At 47.9% G+C, this 14,960-nt stretch overlaps 1 long non-coding RNA gene across 1 annotated transcript in view; it reads left to right on the forward strand.

Annotated features, from left to right (window-relative positions):
• The window catches only part of LOC118637598, a 32,913-nt gene extending 23,140 nt beyond the window's left edge, over positions 1-9,773 (forward strand). The window contains exons 3-5 of the long non-coding RNA XR_004960953.1: positions 7,955-8,062; positions 9,162-9,373; positions 9,633-9,773. This is a non-coding gene — a long non-coding RNA (uncharacterized LOC118637598). The remainder of the gene's footprint in view (positions 1-7,954; positions 8,063-9,161; positions 9,374-9,632) is intronic.
• The last annotated feature ends 5,187 nt before the right edge of the window (positions 9,774-14,960 follow it).

Raw genomic sequence — 14,960 nt, forward strand, 5'->3', positions numbered from 1 at the left:
CTAGAATTAAAGACACTGTCCAGGTTATATGACTAAGACGTACATAGCCAGAATTGCATCCCAAGCCCCACCTTTCCCGCCATGCTTGCCCTCCACCCCACCTCTCCACCCCCACCCTCACCCCACTTGTCCTTGCAGCGTATGTGAGGAGAGCTTGGAACTGCCCTGAGATCAACACTTGGTCCCCTTCTATCAATAGTTACCAAATATGGCTAATGATTACATCTTTTGGGGACCCAAGTGTCCATCAATGGACCAATGGATAAACAAAAATGGTCTATCCATACAATGGAATATTGGCCATCAAAAAGAATGAAGTGGCCCTGGCTGGTTTGGCTCAGCAGTTAGAGCATCGGCCTGTGGGCTAGAGAGACCTGGGTTCGGTTCCCGCTGGGGGCATGTGCCTCAGTTGTAGTTTGTCCCTGGCCCTGGTTGGGTTGTGCAGGTGGCAACCACTCGATGTGTCCCTTTCGCGTTGATGTTTCTCTCTCTCTCTCTCTTCCTCTCTCCCTCCCACTGTATCTGAACAAAAAATAAAAAAATGTCCTCGGGTGAGGATAAAAAAGAATGAAGTGCTAATACATGCTACAACTTGGATGGACCTTGAAAATGTTATGCTGAGGAAAAGAAGCCAGTCATAGAAAATGACATATCGTGGGATTCTATTCATCTAAAATTCAGAAGAGGGAATACTCTAGAATCAGAAATGGTTTCTTAGAGCTGAAGGTGGGGATGGGGGGATAGTGGGATAGTAGCTGAAGAGTATGGGGTTTCCTTTGAGGTGATGAAAATGGTCTGAGATTCACAGAGAATGGTTGCACTTATCTATGAATGTCCCAAAAATCATTGAAGTGTATTCTTTAAATGGGTGAACTGTATGGTATGCAAATTATATCTTAGTAAAGGTATTTTTTTTTTTATTCCTCTGGGGAAATTATTAAACAATTCTGCCTCCCAGCTTCTGCCTCACCCCACCTCCATCTCAACTGCCACCTCTAAAACTCCAATTCAAGAATCAAAGGTACCTTGAGTGATCTAGTGATAAACTGTGTTTGAAGAGATTACTGCTTTAGACAGGGGAGCAGCAGCCAAGAGCTAACCCAGCACTGGGCCAAACATGTTATAATCAAGAATTCCAGGGGAGACCTGGCTGTTCATAATTGATAGGACTTTTGGGGTGGCTGGTGGACTACCAAGGGGCTCAGTATAGGCCCACCTTGCTGGCTACCAAGGACCCCAAAGTTTTCTTGGACACTTTTTGTAAGAGAATAAAGTAACATCCAATAAAATCTAGAAGAATGTTGTTTTACCAAAACATCTTGGCATTCCGGTACAGCAAGATTTTTACTTTTTGCACAATTTTGGTGATCCTCTTTTCTCCATTATAGATAATTTCAAAAGTTCTCCATTGCTTTATTTTTTAAACATATCAAGTTTGTTAATAGAGTACTCTATTTCTGAGGGGTGTAGATGAGGAGTGAAAAAAATTAATATGGAGAAAACATATTAATTCCAGAAGAAGGAAGTATGATAAGTGTGAAGATTAAAAGCAGAAACCTCATTTAAATTGGAGTTGGGAGGGCCTGTAGGGGGAGCTCTCATACCCTACCACTCACTGACAGTTACCCCAAAGGGGAGGAGACTACTCTCCATCTCCAATAGGAAGATTTTTTCTTCTCTACTGCTCCAGCAGGAAGAAGGAAGATCTCCTTGTCCAGCAACAACTCATCCAATGAAAGGCTGTTACATCTCAGCCAATGAAAAGACACTACACTTCAAACACCCAGTTTCCTCCTGGACTCTTTGTTTACTGTAAGGTTTCTCGCGAGGAAGAAGGAGAAGGGGAGCCGCAAAAGCGTGCAAGAAAGTTATATTGGAGCACCCCTGGGCAAGGTCCGCTGGTCTGGGGTTGGGCCAGGGAAGTTGTGCTGTATGGCTGCCCAGGAAAGTGTTATGGGACAGGTTGAGGAACAAAGAGGGGAGGTACTTGATTGGTCGAGGGGTAAGGTGGGGTGGAGAGGGGAAGTATTTGATTGGTGGTTTCAATTTCTCCTCGTGCCATCTCCCCGCCCCCAAGTCATGTGACTCCTCGGAGCCCACGGACCTTACATTCGGACCTTTGTGTTAGACATGGGTGCCGTTTTGTGTGTGGCTGCTTCCTGCTGGGTAGGGGTGTCATGGGGAGGGAAGGTCGGTGGTCGGTGGCTCAGAAGGGAGTTGCTCGTAGGGGTGAAGTAACATCTGGTTGACAGCTACTGGAGATTGCGGATGTGGCTTTATAAAATTCCGAGGAACAAAGGAGCAAACATCAGTAACAGGCAGATAATTACGAGAGGGCCTAGGATGGGTGCAGTGCAGTCCATGTAAATGCTGGTGATTGCCACCGTCCTGAGAAAGGGTTATCCGTTGTCTGCTTCCTGCGGAGCTCATCTTCAGGACGTTGATATTTTCTTCTACTAGACCAGTCTCATTGATATAGTAGCAGTTCTTGGAGGAAGAGACAAGTCCCTCCCTGTCCGCTGTTAGTAGGTCTCGTGCCCATCGATTTTGGAGTGTAACCTGAGCAAGGGAGGTGACCTGGCGCTGGAGAGAGGCTAGGGATGTTGCTGACGTCTCTACAGCTACGTGGAGTTTTTTCTTCCAGCTGGGAAGCGGTTGTTATGCTGTGTCCTATTGTGCCACCTCCCATACCTGTGGCAACGAGGGAGGAGGCTAGAGAGAGCCCACCAGGACTGGGAGGAAGACTGTTCTTTTCTCTCGGCGGGCCGGTCGGGATAGCAAGGAAAGGAATTCCGCTTGGCCATACATCATAAGTTGGGGCACTAGGGTAATCGGTAAGCAGGGAAAAGGGGATGAGGTGCTTATAGATTTAGTTAGGGTTTCATTGCACCAGGTGGTGCATTAAGTAAAGCAGTGACCACGACAGCGGAGTTGCAAGGGAGATGAGATGAGGTGGGAGAGCCTATGTAACAGAGAAGTTTTGGGTGAGGAATTCCTAGAATAGGGGTACCTCTATTAGTGGAGGAAAGGGTGGGCTGGGCAGTCGAGTCGTTGAAGCCCTGGGTTAGGGGAACTGCCGTGAGGGGTGCACGGCCAAGAAAAGCACACATGAAGCAGCCGGTAACATTGCCCAGCCCGGAGTGAGCCAAGGTTTCTGCCCCTTGACGTATCAGGGCCAGCCAGGAGAACGGGTCTTTTCGGGGTTGCAGGTGACTATCCTGGGCGGCTTCATTATGTAGGGTGGTATTGGACATTTGTCCCAGTTGTTCTATGGGTTCTGGGATGATGGGGGTATCGGTCCAGAAGATTTTTAAGGTACCTGAGGGGTAGTTGTCCGCGTGCCATCTGTATACTTTTCCTTCTGCACCTTTTACCCATTTCTGTCCTGGGGGTCTTTGATGATAAGTTTAAATTTGGAGGGCCCGAGGTAGTTTATGGCACAGGCCCAGTAGGGGCAGCCCCCAACATCCCAGGCCACCGCAGCAGTGATCCCGGGTCTGTTTGTGCAGGAAACAAATGGCGGAGCTACGGAATCAGGTGCGCTTTTCATTCTTGACATCTGGGCTGTGATGGTGACCGCTGCTTGGCAGCCCCCAGGCTGGCAGCCCGCTGTGGTTAGGAAGTGGGTGTGGGTTGTCCCACCTTCAGTCCAGCTTTCTTGTACATAGAAATGCCAGACGTAGGCCTGGATCTGGTTAGTCTTACTGGGAATTCCTGGAATAAGGATCAGGAGAAGGAGAAGGGGCCAAGGCAGCCGGGCTCCGGGTAATCTGGAGGCTGGTGGGGCCCAAGGTTTCATATTGCCAGTGGTCTTGAGTCTGGGCCAGTTTGAGACGGGAAACATGGTACCAGGGCGTCTGTCCCAGGAGTTTGGCCGCCATGGGGGTGGTTAATGTTACCGTATGGGGTCCCGTCCACTGAGGTTGCAAGGAGTGAGGCTGGAGTTCTCGTAGGAGGACGCTGTCTCCTGGCTGAAGGAGAACCACTGGCTGGGCACCCTTGGGGCCCCCTATAGGCCGGGGGGTCCGATCTGCATGTTCCCTCAAGAGATGGCAGAGCAGCGATAGAAAAGGGAGGTATGTGGCCAGAGGTTTATGGGGAAATTGTGGTTAATTAGAAACGGTCTCCCATAAAGCAGTTCAAAGGGGCCGAGCCCTGTAGGGCCCCACGGAGTAGCTCTAGTCCTGGTGAGAGCGAGAGGGAGAAGGACCGGCCAGGGGAGTTTGGCCTCAAGAGAAAGTTTGCTCAGGTGGTTTTTAGGATACCATGGGCCCTTGCGACTTTACCAGATGATTGGGGATGACATGGTATGTGGAGTTTCCAGGCGATGTTAAGGGAGTTCGCTACCTGCTGAAGCACTTGAGCAGTAAAGGAGGCCTGATGTCTGATTGAATGGCCGTAGGCAGTCCAACGCGTGGGATGACCTGGTCAATGAGGATAGAGACGACGCTGTCTGCTGTTTCCTGGGGGGGTGGGAAAGGCCTCGATCCACCCTGAAAAGGTATCAACAAAGGTTAGGAGGTAGTGGAGATTTTTGTGGGGAGGCATATGGGTGAAATCAACTTGCCAGTCTTGGGCTGGCTGATGTCCTCTCATTTGGTGGGTAGGGAATCAGGGGCAGAGACCCTCTTGAGGAAAGGTCTTGGAACAGATAGTGCAGCCGCGTGTACTTTTTCAGTAGCTCGCTGGAGGCCTGGGAGGAAAGAGTGGCTGCAGAAAGCGGTAAAGGGTGTTAGGCCCTACATGTGGGGATCCCCGTTCCCTGCAGAGTGCAGAGTGGCTACGGTGATGAGGAAGGCACATTTAGAGTCAGTGTAGATGGTTACCTGTTTCCCTCGGGCTAGAGTGAGTGCCCAGGTAAGGCTGTGAGTTCAGCCTTTTGGGAAGTGGTGTCATCTGGAAGGCACTGGGCCCCTAGAGCAGTCAGTGACTACGGCGTAGGCCGCCCGCCGCAACCCATCGGGCCCCAGTGCTGAACTCCCGTCTACAAAAAGGATAAGGTCCGGGTTTTCTAAAGGTGAGTCAGACAGACCCTCCCGGGGTCTGCTGAGAGAGTCTGTCAGTTCTGGACAGGAGAGGGTAGGTCCTGGTAGCATGGCCAGAATCGGAAGTAAGGGGGCAGGGTTGAGTTGGGGGGAAGGTGAGAGAGTGAGGGAAGGAGGCCCACCGGGGAGAGGTCAGTGGGATGGTGGCTCCAAGGCTGTGGAGTATGTCTCGGCCCAAAGGAGGTGTCGGGCAAGGGGCATGACTAGAAAGGACTGTGAGGATGGTGGCCTTCCAGCATGTGTGAGAGAGGCCGAGTTCGAGGGGGAAGGAGGGCGTCCCATCACTTCCCATTACCGAGACCTGAGAAGGAACCAGAGGCCCGGAGTGAGACGGCAGAACAGAGACGGTAGCCCCGTGTCCACCAGGAATGAGATGGGCTTACCCGCTACCTGTAGCGTTACCCTGGGCTCAGTGAGGGTGATGGGGTCCTCGAGTCCGGGCCGCATCAGTCGTCCATGAGGCCGAGGAGTTCAAGCGATGGGCCCGCTTGGCCAGCTTGTCCCCCGCGTGGAGGCGCCGAGGATGAGCCCGTCGCCTGGAAGGGGCAATAGCTACACCATTGACCAGGCTATTTGCAGCCTGGCACGTTTCGTAGGTGGCAGTGGGCATGGACCCTGACAGGCCCAGTGGCTTTCATTGCCACATTTGAAACAGGGCCCTGATGGAGTTCCCTTTGGTGGCCCAGAGACCTTCTGTTCCTTAGGTCAGGCGCTCCCCATACCCTACCCGTGCTGGGCTGCCGGCCTCAGGGCTGCCACTAGAGCCTGGGTTTGGAGGTTTACCTTCTGCTACATTCGGGCCTGACGTGTGGCCTCAGCCTCGTCTTCCTGGGCATTAAAGACTTTAAATGCCATGTTTATCAGTTCTCGGATTGGGGTCTGAGGGCCCTCCTCTGCCTTTTTAAGTTTCTTTCTAATGTTTGGAGCTGATTGGGAGATAAAATGTGTAGCTAGGACTATAGCCCTCGCCACTGAAGTAGGGTCTAGTCAGGTGTGGAGAATCATAGCATCGGTCAGACGATTAAGAAAAAATGCCGGATTTTCATCAGGTCCTTGAGTGATCTCCCTTTGTATCATAATTTACTACCTTTGGGCCTGCGTTCTGCATGCCTGCTAAAGGCATTGGACCATCTGATCTTGTCTATGTCTACTGTCCTGTCCTGCTTGGTAAGTCCAATTGGGTTCTGCCTCGGGACCGCCAGAGTCCCGACGGGCATTTGGTTGTCTGTGATGTGTGCCTGGTCAGCATAGGCCCCTGCCGCCGTCCGGATACGGTCGCGTTGTCAGGGGTGAGAGTAGAAGACATGACATAGAGATCATGCCAGGTGAGGTCATAAGCTTGAGTGAGGTATCCATATTCTTTGGCAAAGGCAGTGGGGTTAGTCAAGTAAGACACTAAGCGTGTTTCAATGGCAGATAGGTCAGAAAGAGAGAAGGGAACATGGACCCCAACTACCCCTTCTGTTCCCGTCACTTCACGGAGAGAAGGTTGACTTCTTTCTGTGAGGCACAATGTGATTGGGTGTGGGCGCTGACAGGGGAGGGGAGAGCGGGGTCAGAAGCTGGAGGCAAAGAGCGGTTAGGGGAAGACAGACCTGGGTATGGCGGAGGAGAATTGGGAGTGGGATCAGGCCGGATGGCGGTGAGAAAGTTCTTGTAGGGGTCAGCAAACGAGGAAAGATCAAGAGTGGAGGGTCTGGAGGGAGTGTCCTTGTCTTGGAGGACCCTGGAGCAGGAGGCACACAGGTTAGGACAGGAGCGCAAGTGCCAAAAGGCCTGAACGTAAGGGACTTCCGGCCATTTCCCATTTCTTTGGCAAAAGTTTTGTAAGTCAGTGAGTATGTTAAAATTGAAAGTCCCTCAGGAGGCCATTTAGACAGATTATCTATTGGATATTGTGGCCAGGCCATGTGGAGAAGAAGGTAAGTTTCTTCCTCTTTAGGGAGGGATCTATCTTTGAGAGATTTAGTATGAGACACCCTAGCGGTGTCTCTGAGTTCGGTTGAGATTCCTGATTGCCCATGGTCAGCCTCAGTCTTGGAATGATAAGAGATGAGAAGTGGCATCCCACAACTCAATCTCTGGTCACTGGATGGACAGATAGAGTGGGGAGCGTCCGGGACGTCTCCATGGAACCCCATGCCCCTGGAACGGATAGGAGGGCTCTGGCGCAGATGCGATTATGGATAGGGAGCCCTGAGGCGGAGAACTGAGGGGAGGCCAGAGGCAGGGGGACTTAGCACATTGTATGCCGAACTAGGTAGGAGGGCGGTGGTTCCTCATCTTCCTCGGGAGGGAGGGAGAGGAGCAGCCCAGGCGGGCTCAAGCTCCTCTTGGGTTTCGGCACCAAATGTAAGGTATCTCGCTGAGGAAAAAAGAGAAACGGAGCTGCAAAAGCAGGCAAGAAAGTTTTATTGGAGCGCTCCCGGGTGAGGTTCGCTGGTCCGGGGTTCGGGCCAGGGAAGTCGCGCTGTTATGTCCAGCCAGGAAAGTTTTATAGGGGAGGTGGAGGAACAAAGAGGGGAGGTACTTGATTGGTCGAGGGGTAAGGTGGGGTGATTCTGCATAATGAAGAGGGGAGGTATTTTATTTATTTTTTATCCTCACCCGAGGACATTTTTTCATTTTTTGTTCAGGTAGAGTGGGAGGGAGAGAGAGGAACAGAGAGAGAGAGAGAGAGAAACATCGATGCGAAAGGAACACATCGAGTGGCTGCCACCCGCACAACCGACCAGGGCCAGGGACAAACTGCAACCGAGGTACGTGCCCTTAGCGGGAACCGAACCCGGGTCTCTCAGGACCGCAGGCCGACGCTCCAACCGCTGAGCCAAACCGGCCAGGGCAAGGGGGGAGGTATTTGATTGGTGGTTTCTATTTCTCCTTGGGCTGTCTCTTTCCTTTGTCTCTAGACTTGCATGTGATTTGCCATTAAACATCATGTCCCAAATTGCAATTCTTTGCTGTTCCTGAATAAACCCATGTTGCTGGAGAAATGTCCGGCTGGCTATTTGTTGAAGGTCAGTGTAAAAAAGAAGTAATGGACAAAAGTTCAGGGTCTGAAATTTTGTATTTTAATGATAGATTAGCTAAGTGACCAGAAAATGCATAAACGGAGTTGACACTAAACCGGAAAGGGACAAAATAAATGAGCTTCTCACCAATGTTTAACCATTTTCCATGATTATAAATATTTAGCCAGGTGCATTTGTGGGCGTGAATGGGGATCTATTCAAATTAGGCCTCTGAAAAGAAGGCTCTGTATTACTATCCTAAAACCACAAATGCATTTTAGTTTCTTTAGAATGTGATTTGCTTTTGCTGACTAAACAGCATTCTCTCCGCAGAGGCCCGATGCTACAATCTACTCCCTCTGGCAAATTAAATACAATTATGCAAACTACTAGGATTTGGGCATAATCTAATTAATACGGCACATGTGAAGCAGATAATAATTTCCCTGGTTGAAAAGGAGATTGTCTTATTTCATGTCTGAATTGTGTTTCAGAAAGACATTGTGCTCTGTAAGCAAGATTTCATTATCTTATGTATTCTGTTCGCTCAGTTTCATAATGGATACATTTAGAAAAATAAACTAAAATTGGAATCTTCAAACAATGGCATTCCCCCCTCTCCCCCAGAAATTTATAATTACAAAACAGAATATTCTGTGTAACTAGAAAATACTCAATTGGAGATGACTGTGTTTCACTAATAAAGTGAAAATGTAATACTACTATAATTTTTTCTCTTTATAGCAATAAGCAGTGTCAAATATGATTTAATGGAAATAATTCTGTTCATTTAAAAAAGTTAGGAGCTTAAATTGACCCAGATTAAATGCATACCAATAAATCCAGTGACAAATTTTTGGAATGATAGCTACAATCATGAGATCAAGTGTACTCTTTTTTAAACATGTGAATCCCGTTAGCATTAATCAGTACTACATGCGTGCACTGAGCAGAAATCAGGAAAGAGCTTTCAGTGACCCGTACCAAGGAAACGAAAGACATTATCCCTCTCATACAAAGAAGAGAGATTTTTCCCCCTTTCTTACAAAAGTGAATTTCACATGTGAGAGAAGCTCTGGCCTCACAGCCCTGCTTTTCTGTACAGGAAGTGCACAGTGTACCCCGGCCGCAGTGTGGGCCTGCCATTCCCAGCGTGAACACAGCCCTCGCCTGTTGGTTCCTCAGCGCCCTGGGGAGACGGCCAGCAAGCGTGCGAGCTCGGGAGCGGTACTGGGCAAAGGTTCCCGTCCACGAGGGTCTGGACTTCTGTTCATAGGTCATGTCAATGTCATGAAGGCCCCTCAACAGCTGGTAGAGGTAACAACTTTTGCAAAGCAGTAGCCTGTGTTAACTCTGTTATATTATAGCACAGAAATGCTAGTTTGGTGGATACAGAGGAGAAAGGTTCTGTTAAGAATTCTAACATTGTGTTTTCTAATCTGTTTGTAAACCTTCTGTGACAGGTATGTTCCTGAGAAATAAAGCAGTAGGAGCAGTATTTTTTGTGAGTATATGTAAAGGTGCTAATACATAAGCACAATTCTTAATGATGTTTCCAACTGTTTTTATTATGCAGGAGCATCCCCACCATGGGCTGCAGATCCCTGTGATGGGAGGAATGTCAGAGTCACAGCAAAGAGGCGGAAGTGGGGTGGCAGTAACCCATATGTACATGTCAACTGTCTTAATCGAGTATTATTAAAAATGCAACCATTGCAATGTAAGTGGGGAGGGCCCTCAAATGTGTTATATTAAAAACAAAAACAAATCATCTTATATCTTGAATTTGCGTCAGAGAGATCTGGGTGGAATGAGGAGGTGGAGCGTAGCTGAATGACTGGTCACGAGCTGGGCGATGGGTACATGGAGGCGACGTAGCATCTTCCCTTTGACTTTGGATTTTGAAATTTTCCCTTATGATAAGCTTACCAATAATTCTACTAAAAATATTGGGAGCCAGTGCTTTATATTAAGTTGTCAAGTAATTTGCTTAAAAATTTTTCCATTGGAGCCCTGGCCTGTGTGGCTCAGTTGGTTGAGCCTTGTCCCAGGCATCAAGAGGTTGCTGGTTCGATTCCCAGTCAGGGCACAAGCCCTGGTTTTGGACTCCATCCCCAGTAGGGGGCATGCAAGAGGCAGCCATTCAATGTCTCTCTCTCTCTCTCTCTCTCTCTCTCTCTCTCTCGCTCTCTCTCTCGCGCGCGCTCTCTCTCTCTCTCTCTCTCTCTCTCGCTCTCCCTTACTCTCTAAAAAAAGTCAACAACAACAACAAAAAAACCACATTGTCAATCAGTGATTTACTATTAGAAAACCCAGACCTGCTGTTCTTACACTTTACGCTAAGAATTCAAAAGAAAACAGCATCCATACCCCTCTAAGGGGCTATAGGATGCACAGACATGAAAATGAATTTCTCGCAGTTACCTGTTAAGGCCTTTCCCTCCCTCCTTTCCTCTCTGTCTCTTCTCCACTCTGTTTTTTTCTCTAATGCAGCTAGATTTACCCAAAGTTTGAAGATAATGACCTGTTTCAAGATGTAAGTGTTAAACACAAACCAGAACGCATCCTTCGGTCTGTTGCAGCTGGTCCATCTTCCGCCACTGTTGACTTCCTTCAGCCTTGGCAAGCGACTCAGAACAACATTTCCTTCTTTCACGCGGGCTGGGTGATTGTTCAGTGCTGACACCACATCGGCCTTTCCCATAACCGAGCTGAGTCTCACACTAGGGAGTTTCAATGGTTTAGACTGTACAGCTTTTTCTGAGCACTCTTGTAGCAGAACCCCACATCCTAAGAGCCTCAGCACAGCTGTTTTCCGATACTCTTTCCTGAATGTTCATTGGAAATCAGTTCCATTTTTAACCTGGGTGCTTTTTTGTCACTTTGCCCCAAAGACAAATTAAATGGTGCAGAGAGAGTGTCACTTCCTGATTGATGTGTTGTTGCCCTTCCTGTGTACAATGCCAGTCTTCTTCCTTTAGGTAGATGCCGTTCCATGGGGGTCACTTCCTGATTAGTCATTAGGGAAGCTGATATAATTCCCATGTCAGCCAGGTGAGTTACAGTGGGGGTCAAGGATTATGTGCTCGTGTGTGTGTGTGTGTGTCTATAATATGTAAAAAATGTTTTATTACAGTGTGGCTAATCACACAGAGCTGTGCGATTATTTTACATCTGCTTCCCGAAGTCTTATCTGTGTGATAAGCACGATGAGTTGGCCAGTAGATTTCAGATGCAGTCAGAAGAATCAGACAGCAGGAGGTGTGGCTAAGACACAAACCTCTTGTAGGTTCTGTTTGCTTTAGTAATGAACTGCTGTGATCCTGTGCTCTTGGGGCGCAGCTTTCGTCTTCTACCCGGGGTTTCAGAAATCCCTGCCTTCCTCGCACAAATATGAGTCACAATGAATGACATATTCCTGCAGCACAGTGGTCCTCAAACATGCAGCACGGCTGGAGACTGAACAAGTGTGTGTCCCTCCGGCGTGCTGGTGCAGCTGCACATTTTTATTTTAAGTGTCAAAAGTTGCAGGGGATGCAATTTCCCTTACGTTGTAAATGTTCTACTTAAAAATAAAACTGCTATCTCACTGTTTTTAATAGTAACTAATGTGATCTAAATATCATAGCAACTGTATGAACAATGGACATGGACAACAAAGGTGGGGACAGGGTGGGGAGGGAGGGGGAGGTGGAATCAGTGTGGGGGGGGGAGAAACATCTGTAACAAAAATAAATTAGTTAAAGAAAAAAAGAAATATCATAGCAATTTAATATGTCCACCATCCACTTAAAAAGTAAACCGTTAAGCTTTCTTTGCAGATATTTATGTCATTTTTCCCCTTAAACTCATGTTTCTGTTTCACTACACCCATGAAATTTGATTCTAATGTAATATATGTTTATGCTTCAACATCCTTTAGTGATGACCCTAACATGTTTCACATCAACAAAAATATTTATATAAACTGATATTTAAAAGGAAAAATTTCCTGTAATCATGAAACTCAAAATTCTTTTGGAATGAGTCACTGTTACAATTACTGTTAATAATAGTGTTGATCAAAAAAGGTATACTATTTGACTTAAAAGTAAACATATTTTATTAAAAATATACCTCAGGCCCGGCTGGTGTGGCTCAGTGTTTGAGCTTCGACCCATGCGCCAGGAGGTCTCGGGTTCGATTCCTGGTCAGGGCACATGCCCAGGTTGTGGGCCAAATCCCCAGTGGGGGGCGTGCAGGAGGCAGCCAGTCAATGTTCTCTCTCACTGACGCTTCTGTCTCTCTCTCTTTAAAATCAATAAAGAAAAAAAAATTTTTTAAAATACCTCAGTGAGGTGAATTAGGCTTACATTTTTTTAATTCTTTTTTTTTTTTTTGCTGATGTTTTGTTTTGTAATTAGTTTGTGTATCTCTTGATGAATATTGCTTTGAGCAGGATGAGACAGGTTCAGCATCAATAAAATCTTGTTTTTATTTATTTATTTTTTATCCTCACTCAAGGACATTTTTGCATTTATCTTCAGATAGAGTGGGAGGCAGAGAGGTAGGGAGAGAGAAACATTGACGTGAGAGAGACACATCGAGTGGTTGCCACCCACACAACCTCAACCGGGGCCTGGGACAAACTGCAACCAAGGTATGTGCCCCTAGCGGGAACCGAACCCAGGTCTCTCCGGTCCGCGGGCCAACACTAACTGCTGAGCCAAACCGGCAAGAGCAAAAGCTTCAGTTTTTATTTTTATAGATGCATCTCCTAAGAAGCCTTATTTATTTGCATAAGTAGATAGCTCTGAAAGGAGAGCTTTTTGGTTTTGCTTAAATAAAAATTTACCTAAACTCTTTCTATTGCTTCTGGTCCATATACCCCACACCACTCTATAATCTTTCATTAAACAACCATTTGGAGGTTTATCAGTGGGCAGCTTAATGAGGTTTTATACTTGGCCACTACTTCCCACTGCTTTTCTGCTAGGACCTCTTCAGTGAGAAACAGATCTCAAGGTTCCCCAAGAGCTCTCTGCCTGGGCGGGTCCCGACACTGCTGCTCTGACTGCCAGCCGCTGAGGCCACAGGCATATACCCACAGGCGCTCCTCCAGCCGCGGCCCGCCTCGCGTCCAGACAGAGCCTTGGCGGCTCCCGGGGGCTCAGCGAGAAGGCCCAGCCCAGATGCTGCTCCTCAGCGGAGTCACTTTCTTCTGTCCTGTCTTCATCTGTAAAATGTGGCTGCTCTCAGTATCTCCCTCTCAGGGTACAGTCAAGGCTCAGGTGAGATGGCCCATGTGAGGCTTCCCAGGGAACTTAAAAGGCTGCACGAGTACTAATTGCTCCATGTTGAGGGTATCGGAACATCATCCATCCCCCCTCTTGATCTCATTAGATGAACACAGTCCGAGTACAGGACCTGTTGCTCAGAAACATAAAATGCAGCCCACACGTTTGGACCTGCGCTGCATGTTGTGCTCGACCACCTGGTTTCCCAGCTGGGGTCTGGTCATCCGCCTCAGCGCCCCGCTGTGATGAGCACAGGGCCCTGGGGGACACTTCTCTGCAGCCTCTGCCTAGGTAACCGTCTCCGGTGCTCCCCGCCCCTTCCACACGGTAGCATTTGGGGCAAGAGCCATTCCTGTCGCCCGGCTGGTACGGCTCGGTTGAGCATTGTCCTGTGCACCAGGAGGTTGCCAGTTTGATTCCCGGTCAGGGTACATGCCCGGGTTGCAGGCAGGGGGGCATGCAGGAGGCAGCCAATTGCTGTTTCGCTCTCTACTTCTCCTTTCCTCTGTCTCTAAAGTCAAGAAAAACTTTTCTTTTTTTTTTTTAAATGAGGCATTCTTGTCTTCTGCCTTGGTTTCTTGCAGGCTGAATTGATCCCAGACAGCCCCTTCCTGGAGAGAGCATACTGGATAAATATGTCCACAGTCAGTGATACAGTAAAGAGGAGAATTGAAGTATACCAGCCTGCTCAGTAAATACACCAGATAAAAATTCAGATTTTAAAATAAGGCAGCTTAAGAATTTAACAACTAGTTGTGTGCAACTTTCTTTGGGTAGTAATGGCTCGTTTTTATTTAAATAATGTCAATTAGTGCCCGGCCACTGTGGCTCAGTGGTTGAGCGTTGACCCATGCACCAAGAGGTTGCTGGTTTGATTCCTGGTCAGGGCACATGCCCAGGTTGTGGGCCCGATCCCCAGTAGGGGGCATGCAGGGGGCAGCCAATCGATGTTCTCTCTCATCGATGTTTCTGTCTCTCTCTCCCTCTCCCTTCCTCTCTCTCTAAAATCAATAAAGGAAAAAAATTTTTTTAAATGCCAATTAGCAATATTTCTATGGTGAGAAATTAGACAAAGAATTAAATAATTATTAATAGAGCCTTTATTGTATATTTTTTTCTTTCTTATTTCAAAACTCACTTTGATTTACTGACCTGAATTTTGCCTCAGGTTGATACTACAACTGTTGCAGTAAATTCACTTGTGTGATATTCAATAGGAAACTCTTTCCACATTCCAGGGTCAAGATAAGATTGGATGATATTTAATGCTGTATATCTTACGTGAAGGTTGGGAAAAGGTTACTGAGTCAGTTGACATTCACTGTGTACCCACTGAGAGTGTGACCCTGGAGAATTTGTTAGTATGTGCACTAGTGGATCTGAAGGACTTCTCCAAAGTGAGACTCACCGCGGCAGCAGAAGTGAGCCTGCCAGCTGTGGAGACAGCGTGTAACTCCTGTCTGCTCGCTGCTCCCGTCCAGCAAGTCCAACCTTCGCTTGTGCCCGGGGCCAGGGAGCCGTGACATCCAGCCACTGGTGGAGAATGAGCTCGGGACATATAGGGAGCAATATGGTAGGAGACCACCCGGGATGAAACGTGGGTGGCCCCAAGGCGCGCTGCGGTGGGA

Source organism: Molossus molossus, unplaced genomic scaffold (genome assembly GCF_014108415.1).
Source record: "Molossus molossus isolate mMolMol1 unplaced genomic scaffold, mMolMol1.p scaffold_m16_p_20, whole genome shotgun sequence".
Lineage (NCBI taxonomy): Eukaryota > Metazoa > Chordata > Mammalia > Chiroptera > Molossidae > Molossus > Molossus molossus.